Consider the following 10,148-nt stretch of genomic DNA (forward strand, 5'->3'; position numbering starts at 1 on the left):
GGTTCATATCCGCACTCAGCCATTGAAGTTACTGGGTGAGTTTCACCTAGCCACTTTCTTTCAGTCTAATCTACCTTCCTGGAGGGGGAAACCAAGTGTGACATCTTGAGCTGCCTGGAGGAAAGGTAGAATGTGAATGTATTTTATTTTTTTATTAAAAAATGTTGTGTGATCAAACAATCCTTGGAATCAGATACAAGATTCAAAGCATTGGCCTGGTTCACACTTCATAGCAAGCCGAACTATGGGTTACCAAGAACAGGTGGCTGTGGTGGCTTCTAGAGAGCAGCTTACCCTACTTTGCTTCTCCCTGGTCTTTCGAGCTCAACCCAGCACAACAGCTAAGACAAGTGGTGTCATGGTTAAGCCCTCTCTTCCTTAACTGCAATATGTAAGGTGAAGGTAAAGGTGACCCCTGACCATTAGGTCCAATTGCAGATGACTCTGGGGTTGCATGCTCATCTTGCGTCATTGGCCGAGGGAGCCGGCGTACAGCTTCCGGGTCATGTGGCCAGCATGACTAAGCCGCTTCTGGCGAACCAGAGCAGCGAACGGAAACACCGTTTACCTTCCCGCCGGAGTGGTACCTATTTATCTACTTGCACTTTGACGTGCTTTCGAACTGCTAGGTGGGCAGGAGCTGGGACCGAACAACAGGAGCTCACCCCGTCGTGGGGATTCGAACCGCCGACCTTCTGACCGGCAAGCCCTAGGCTCAGTGGTTTAGACCGCAGCTAAAAACAAACAAGAACCCAAGGTCCGTCATGGAGAGGAGACCAAACAGAGGCTCTATAACCAAAACCCAACCTTCATACACAAGAGCCTCATTTAGTCCAATATTCTGTTCTCACAGTGGTTAACTAGATGCCCATGGGAAGTCCAAAAGCAAGATCTGAGTGCAACAACAATCTCTTTGCTTGTGCTGGTATTCAGAGGCATACTGCCTCTGACAGTTGGGGGAGAACACAGACACCATCATTACTAGCTTATCAAATGGCCATTTGGCAGAATGCCTCTCTCTTTCTCTCTTTCTCTTTCTCCCTCCCTCCCTCTCTCTCTATATATATTATTAAATTTTTGAAATTACATTTCAAAATATCCATTTAAAAACAACCTTAAATCATTGACTTCTCTTCTTCTCTTTCCGTGGTTCATTTTGCATACCATACATCCCTGCATATTTTACATGAACTTAACCATTCGCTAATCCATTGTTACCCATCAAGGCTTATTTACACTGTTGAGTTTATCTTAATGCTGCCAGCGTTTTTAAATGAACACAATTTTCACCCATAGACTCAGTAAACACTTCCCAGTCTTCTTTAAACGTGCATTCTTCTTGTCCTCTTATTCTCTGTGTTAAGCCTGCAAGCTGCGTGCATTCCATCAGTTTAAGTTGACATTCTGCTTTGGTTGGGACCTCGCTCGTTTTCCATTTGGGGGCTAAAAAAAACACGGGCCGCAGTACTAGTGTACATAAACAGTCTTTTTTGACACCTGGAAATTTCCCTCAGAATTATCCCCAGCAAAAAGAACTCTTTTAAAAAAAAGTACTTCAATTCATCATACAGTGGTCCCTCGACTTACGAACTTAATCTGTTCCGAATGCACATTCATAGGTCGAAAAGTTCGTAAGTCGAAAAGCGATTTCCCATAGGAAAAAAAAATATTTGGAAAAATTCGTATGTTGAGGAAACTGCATTTAAAATTCGTATGTTGAGGAAACCGCATTTAAAACCGCCAACAGTTTCTGTTCGGATGTAGAAAAATTCGTAAGCGTGCGGCCATTTGTCCCGTTCGTAAGTTGAAAACTTCGGATGTCGAGTGATTCGTAAGTTGAGGGGCCACTGTATATCATTTCCCAAAACTCATTTACCCTTTTACAAGTCCACCACATATGATAAAAGCAGAATGCCGCTTTTAGTGCAGTTGGCAGTTCCTGGTATGGCAAGCCAGGAATGCCAATAAACAGCACTACCCCCTCCTTTCTCTGATATTCGACAAGGGCCCTAAAGGGACAGGCATGTTGCATCCTCTCTGGGCCTCCAACTACCCAAGCTTTGCCAGGGGTGCGGTGCCCATTGTGCAGAGCTCTGTCTGCTAGGGGCCTTGAATGGAGCAGGCCATTAGGGAGTGTGAAAATACCGGTAATTGGGTCCCTATTGCAGTGCATTCAGCCCAGCAGCAGAATCAGCTGCATACCCTTGGGGTCCCTTGGAGAACTATAGACAGAGGGTGAGGATCATGCCCGTTCCATTTATTCACCACAAAATTGTGATGTGTGTTTAAGGGGAAAGCTCTGCAGGTTTTTGCATAAAAGGAAGTGATTTATAATATGTGTCAGTAGAACACTTTCGTACAGGCAGAAGATTAACATGCATAATTTCAGACGCAACAGTATTTAGAATTCAGAATTGCCCGCTTAATGCAAATGTCCTGACTTAAATACTGTGCTTCGTCTTAATTAGATAAAATAATCCTTCATTGCTTGGGTAGTTCAGTAAATTAGTCGCTGGCCTAACAGCCCCAGAATCGTGATCACACATTATTTAATCCATATGGATTTTGAAAAGGAAGACAAAATGGGAAAGAGACAGATATATTTGCCTGTGTTCAGTGACCGAACCCATCAGGTATCATTTAATGAACTGTATCATATGACGCAGATATAAAGCCATTGGTGAACCCAGTTGTGTGTTTTTTCAGCTTGCCTCTCTCTCCCTCCCTCCCTCTCTCATCTTGGGGTATTTGGGGTTATTTTAATGTCCTCATCTATGCTTCTTTCCCATCTTATTTTGGGGGGGAAATGCAACATGCAAATAGTTGCAAAACTGCTGTGCAATGACATGGGAAAGGGCCGATCGGTATCATTTGCCTATAAAAACCACCAGAGAGTTCTCTGGTGTGCCCATCTGTTACCGGTACTTGCTGAGCTTGGAAGATGCCAAGCTCACATCACAGCTGAGCAACCTGAGAATCTCGAGGGCCACATTTGGCCCTCAGACCAGAGGTTTCTCCCCCCTTTTTAATGAGGGTAGGGAACCTGTGGCCCTCTAGCTATTACTGGACTCCATCAGCCCTGAGTGTTAGCTGTGCTGGCTAGGATTGATGGTAGGTGGAGTTCTGGAGCGCCACAGGTTCCCCATCCCTGATCTAGGGGAGATATTCTGGCCCGTAGCCCACTAGGCCCACCCCACAGGGCAGCTTTGGACAGAACAGTGGGCTTCTGGTTCTTGCATTGACAGCTCCTGACAGACTTAGATGTTGAAGTAAATTCTGTGGATTACTGGTTTGTCTGCTTAGAATCAGCCCATTTGTAGAAAGTGTGTCACTAAGGCTTCCCCCCTGGTCCACCAGCTGGACCAGTCACTCATCCTGAGATCCTTTGAGAAGAGGAGCCTGTGAAACTCTAATTGCCCAGTTGGATGTGCCAGGAAAACAATTTTTTAAAAGTAAAGTGTTTTTGCTGCACGAACCGAAACTCCTTCAGCTGTTTTTAGCAGCATTTGCATGGCATTGCTTCCATTCCGGGTTATATCTCAGCGCTCATCTGTGGGTAAACAAAAGGCTCCTAGTACCACATGAGACAACTTAAGTCTTTTGTTTCCACTCGCTTCCATGCCAAAACCCTCAATTGCTTGTTGGAGGGAAAGGTAACTATTTTGCAGGATATCCAGAGCTCTGTAATTTCCTGGTAATGACTGCATAACAATGGGAGCAGAGCACAACCTGCGCATCACAAGACGATTATCTAGCACTTGGAATTTAATACGATTCTCTGCTGTGTGCACTTCAGGTTGATTGGCTCACATGGCAATTCCGAAGCTCCCCCAACCTGTATTGTTAGAAATCATTCCTGAAGTACTCTTCGCTTAATGTACAATCATTCGCATTCATCTTCAAAATGAAATTTAAATGGAAGGTACTGGCTTTGGCTGGTAAACATTCATTAAACCTATAACAAGAGTGGTCTGTTTTCATCTTGCTTTTTTTAAAAAACATGGTGGAACCTCCGGGGGTCCAATAGCTCAGGGGTAGATCGGGATTTCCTGGTAGATCTCTGAGTAGATCTCTAGGTCAGCAAAGATTTCAGACTCACCACTGTTTTTAACAACAGGAAAAAGACATGTTTTGGGGGGCCACCTAAATTGCTGGGATGAAGAAGGTTAAGAAGGAGCAGACGTTTTTGTAAATGTGTGGTTTTGTTTTGGTTCTGGTACTGAAAATAAATTATTAGGCTCAAAAAATGTGCTCGGAGGCACCCTGTTCACTTCTAACTACGGTATGTCTTTTGCACTTTGCTCTCACTGGCAGATCTTAGGACTCTGGCAAAAAAAATAGAGAGAGATGATCTAATGAGACTGGTGTCTGTCCACCTCTGCAGTAGTGAGTGCATTCTGAGGACTTCTTAATGCAGGGATAGGGAACCTGTGGCTCTCCAGATGTTACTGGACTACAACTCCCATTATCCTTGGCCAGTGGCCCAGCTCCCATGGCCAGATGGGAGTTAGAGTCCAACAACCTCCGGGAGAAGGGCAGTATACAAATTTAATAAATAAGCATTAGTGGCTGGCTGATGAATGCCCATAATGTTTACTTTGCCAAAAGCCACATTTTGCAGAAGAACACACGCAAAGCAGTGGGGAACCAGCGGAAATCAAGCATCATAAATAAATTGGCTTATTTTTATGACTTCCTAGAAGTCATGGAAAGCAGCTCTTAATTGCTTATAAACTGGATTTCCTATTAAATAAAAAAGCTGCAGATGGCGAGCACTTTGTCTGGTTCGGCTGTTCACATGGTCCGCTTCCTTTTCTCGTGGGGGTTACGTAAGATACGTACCAATTTTATATTTATTTAAAATATTCCTATCCAGCCCATCATTGTTGCAGGTCCCAGTAACAACATCTGTTTAGCCCCAACAACATCTGCTATCTGAAAGGTACATTTTGGAAATTATGTACTGTGATCCATAAATGTCTGCAATCCTCTACTAGTTCATTCATACGTGATCCCAAGTATCCCTCTCTGTCCAGTCATAAAGGAGCAGGCTTTGGTGACAGCTCTGATTGCAGCGAGAGGAGGAAGCTTTTGTGCAGAATGAAAATTGTCTTTGGTAGCTGTGCCCAAAGCCCAGAGTTAGGGCAGAGTGGCATGAATCCATTCCACCCTCCACCAACATGTTTTGGAGAGGAGTGAATTACCGGTAATTGAAAACACCTTCAGTTTTAAAAATCAGCCTACTTGCAATGGGTTGTTTTGCTTCTGTACAGCCTTCTATCATATTACGAAAGCCACAGACTAGAAAAAGGTCCTTCAATTTCTTGGGCATCTAATAAAATGCCTTGGGCACTACAAAAATACCTGTTTCACAGTAAAAAGAAGAAGAAGAAGAAGCACAAAATCCTCCCACAAAACAGACACCACCCCAGCTGGAAAACAAACAAAAACAAAATCATTTTAAAATGTTTAAAAGAAGGCCTTGGCAAGTACGTGTGCTTGAGAGTGCCATGCTGTCTACTAACTCCTTGTTGTGGACTCCTGGATTAGCGGAGGGATATACAAGCTAATACCTGGGACCCAGGTGGCGCTGTGGTTAAACCACTGAGCCTAGGGCTTGCTGATCAGAAGGTTGGCGGTTCGAATCCCTGTGACGGGGTGAGCTCATGTTGCATGGTCCCAGCTCCTGCCAACCTAGCAGTTCGAAAGCATGTCAAAATGCAAGTAGATAAATAGGAACCGCTACAGCAGGAAGGTAAACGGAGTTTCCATGTGCTGCTCTGGTTTGCCAGAAGCGGCTTTGTCATGCTGGCCACATGACCTGGAAGCTATACGCCGGCTCCCTCGGCCAATAATGCGAGATAAGCAAGCAACCCCAGAGTCGGTCATGACTGGACCTAATGGTCAAGGGTCCCTTTACCTTTTTATGCAAGCTAATGTTCCTTATTTTATTACTTATATCTCATGATACAGCAACAAAGGAGTAGAAAACTTTTTTAAAAAAAAACACCCATTGTGTACTTTTAATTATGATGGAAGTCCCCCACATCCCTCCTCGCATGATGAAACCCGAGCTGCTTTTAATTTCTTCATTGGCACTAGAATGCTTGGGGCCAGAGTTCAAACCCATTGCTGCCATTCAGAGCTGATGTTAGAAACTTTGTCTTTTGCAATTTCACCTCTGAAACCTGGCAGATCTCATTTGGGAGCTGCAACTCGCTCTGCAAGGCGCCCGCTGCCATTGTCAAGGAGGGCGCACACAACGTAGCACATTTATAAGATCCAGGGGGCCTTGAATTGAGAGACTCTCATGATAACGGGAACAACATGATGGATCCTAACTAGTCCTCCATAAAGTGAGGACTAGATCAAGGAATGATCTGAGATCTAATGGAAGCTCCAATGGGGAGTATGTGGGTCGTCTGGCATTTTTCACCAATTGCCCATTCTTCCTGCAGCCATGCTGTACCGTCTCTCCTGCTGCTACAGAGAATGCCACCCCCCCCACTCTGCCCACCCACAAAAAAGAAGAAGAAGCAGATTTTCAAGGAGCAAATGGACTTCAGAGTGAAGAGGAGATTGGTGAAAGTAACCAACCCACTTGTGGGTGTATCTCATGAGCAGAACTCCACTCACAGGGCAATCTTAGTGAGGAGCTTGGTTAGGATCTAAGCCCATGGTTCCCAATGTGGGGCACACGCCCCACAGGGGGGTAATTTGATTTTGGGGGTGGGCAATTCAAGAATGAGTTATTAACAGTTAATGGCCTTTTAGGCTTCTTCCACGTGAATAGGAGTTCACTTTTTGAATAATAAGAATTATATGCCATGGGGGGGAGGGACATCAGGATTTTAGAGATGCTTAGGTGGGGCATGGCCAAAAAAAGATTGGGAACCACTGATCTAAGCCCAAGATGGGGAATATTTTTCAGTCTAAGGGGCACCTTCCTTTCTAGGCAACCTTTTGTGGGGCAGAGGCAAAAGTGGGCAGGGAAGCAAATATGATTTTTCTTACTTGGTGCAGTAGACTGTTTCTACAAACATGCATCTCTGTCCTCCATTGAGGCAAGCAAGATGACATGGTCAGAATTCAAGGACCAATTTCAGCAAGGCAAAGCACGGCCAAGGAAAGCTCAAAGCAAGGTCAATGAGGGAGGTGGCCTGAAGAGAGCCCCGAGGGCCAGATAGAGAGGCTTGGATGGATGCATTTGGCCCCTGGGTATGAGGCTCCCATTCCCTGATCTAAGCCACTGCGAAGGAGAAGGTTGTCTGCTCTGTGTTGCAATTCAGCACTAACATTGTGGACAGCCAGATGGTATGGGCGCAGCTGCTAGTTTAGCAGGAGCCAGATTCAGGATGCCAACAGGGCTCCTTGATCTTAAGCATTTGGGTGCCGAGGTGTAGACCAAGTTCTTAGAATGCCACCAGTCCCTGCATATCAGCTTCCCTGCTTCCTGGCTGGGTTCCCAAACTGCCAGCTCTGACAGCAGTTCAAAACAAGTGACAACTTAAAAACAAAACAAGGAAACTTGAAAGGCAGGTAGAACATGCACAACTCTCAGAATTAATCGGAACAGTGTGCTGGAAGATCCCTGTAAACAAAAGAGTTGCGTCATGCCCATCACAGACCTTAAATCTTAACAGTTTGCAGAACAGGAGAGAAATGTGTGTAACAGCAATATCAAAGCCCAAGGTGTGTATGCTGTCATGTCTACAATTTAAGCTTTTTGTGGGGGTTTTGTGTGTGTGTGTGTGTGTGTGTGTGTGTGTGTGTATTTCCAACCTCTGGAAGAGAATGTAATGCTTTCAGAAAAAGAGCCATCATTATCCACCCGCTGCCACCATGCACCCGAGGATTCGCGGCCTTGATGTAATTCTTCCTCCTGCTTGTTAATAGAACTCGGCGTCGAGCAAACACATGTGATGCGTGATCTGCTTTTCATTTTAAAATAAATGGGGGTAGTAAGGGGGTGGTGGAGATGGGTAGCTTCTTATCTTTGCAGCCGGGCAGGAGCCGTAATGGAAGGTGTTATTCATGAGTGCTGCCTCATGGGGAGATAAATGCTAAAATGATATTTGCCAACGGCAGCAAGGGTATTATAGATTGGCTTCATCAGAGAAGAGGTCCAACAGGAAGGGAGGGAAAACCTTTCTTATTACGGAAGTGCTGCCTGCTGGTCAGATATTTATGGGAGGCAGGTTTCAGCTGTTGGGCTAGGCTTTGCTAGACCAGAACAATGGAAAGCCTTCTTCAACAGAAAAGCAGAAGCAAGCAAACGGGGTTGTCGGCAAGGCACGGGTAGTGATTGTTAATTACTATTTATTAAATTTATATACCGCCCTTCAGCTGAAAATTCCCCTTGCTCCTGATGCCAATCTTCACTCTCTCCTTGTCCCCTGATGGGGCAGGTGCTATTTTGTGGTCACTTCCTAGTAATTGTTCACAACTTAAGAGTACAAAAAGAAAGATGCAGAATACATAATGAAACGAAAGCAAAAAAAAACCAATAACCCTGCTCCCACAGCACATTTGAAAGGTCATAGAATGTTAACCAGCCAAATGCCTGATGTTGTTGTTTAGTTGTTTAGTCGTGTCCGACTCTTCGTGACCCCATGGACCATAGCACACCAGGTACTCCTGTCTTCCACTGCCTCCCGCAGTTTGGTCAAACTCATGTTCATAGCTTTGAGAACACTGTCCAACCATCTCATCCTCTGTCGTCCCCTTCTCCTAGTGACCCTCAATCTTTCCCTATATCAGGGTCTTTTCCATGGAGTCTTCTCTTCTCATGAGGTGGCCAAAGTATTGGAGCCTCAGCTTCATGATCTGTCCTTCCAGTGAGCACTCAGGGCTGATTTCCTTCAGAATGGATAGGTTTGATCTTCTTGCAGTCCATGGGACTCTCAAGAGTCTCCTTCAGCACCATAATTCAAAAGCATCAATTCTTCGGCAATCAGCCTTCTTTATGGTCCAGCTCTCACTTCCATACATCACTACTGGGATCAATGCCTTGTCGTGGCGAAGGGGCTTGAATAACTCAGAGAAGCTATGAGCTATGCCATGCAGGGCCACCCAAGATGGACAGGTCATAGTGGAGAGTTTTGACTAAATGTGATCCACCTGGAGAAGGAACTGGCAAGCCACTCCAGTATCCCTGCCAAGAACAAAGACAACAGGCAAATGCCTGATAGGAGAGAGATATTTTCACCTAGTGCCTAAAGAGTTCTAAGACCCTGCCAAAGTCAGGCCTCTTCTTGCCCCACGGGCTGGAGTGTGTGTGCCAAATGTTGGCCTCGCACAGGGTGCCATAGTACCCAAGTCCGCCAGTGCATGATGGAGGCCAGCAAAACATGATGGTGCCCTGCCTCCCAGGGGACAATGCCACTTAGCCAGGTGCTCGCTGCACTGCAGCTGAGTGCCAACATGTGTGCAAGAAAACTCCTTGAAGACTAAAGGGAAGCGGGTGGAATTGGCTGCTAAATAGCAGCCCTAGACAAATACTGACGTGGCCGGAGGGAAGATAATCACAAACGCGGATTGCATTCATTTATGAGGATGGTGCGTTGGCTGGGGCGGAAGATGGAACAAAGCTCCTTCTCCACGGAATGCCTTTCCAATTTTGCAATGTTTGCCTCCTCCTGCCTTTGCCCTTTGCAAAGATCCAAGCCATCCTCCTCCAGTGACCCAACAATAATAGGCAATTAACTCTCCTTCCCACTCTTTAATCGTTCAGGTGCTTTACATGTGGCAGCTGCTGCTGCTGCGGTGTGTGTGTGTGTGGTGCAGTGGCAAACACTCAGGGAGAGAGTGCTAACATTATCAGCTGGGTCAGTGGAGTCGCTTAGTGCTTTGCGGGATTGGGACCTTCACAGAACTTGAGTGGAAACATATTGAGACCTCGAAAGCAGGGAGGCACTGCCAAACAACTCCGTCCTTCCATTTCTGCTGCAAGTGCTTCCCAAATTCCCACTCCACTAGCAAAACAAACAAACAAACAAATCTCATTTTGCCTGTGAGGCTGCTGGGCCTGCCTTTGATGTGTGTCTAATTCCTGCTTCTTTCCCCTTCACACTCATTTCCCCCCTGTTTCTTCCTGATTGCTGTGGACAAAGAGAACAGCAGAAGACCATTTAGCACATTTGTCAGAG

The 10,148-nt window shown here is 45.6% G+C and overlaps 1 protein-coding gene across 1 annotated transcript in view; it reads left to right on the forward strand.

Annotated features, from left to right (window-relative positions):
- Window positions 1-10,148, forward strand: part of PTPRO (protein tyrosine phosphatase receptor type O) — a 127,186-nt gene that overhangs the window by 17,934 nt on the left and 99,104 nt on the right. The gene's annotated exons all lie outside the window — the stretch shown is intronic.

Source organism: Zootoca vivipara, chromosome 10 (genome assembly GCF_963506605.1).
Source record: "Zootoca vivipara chromosome 10, rZooViv1.1, whole genome shotgun sequence".
NCBI classification, from domain to species: Eukaryota; Metazoa; Chordata; class Lepidosauria; order Squamata; family Lacertidae; genus Zootoca; species Zootoca vivipara.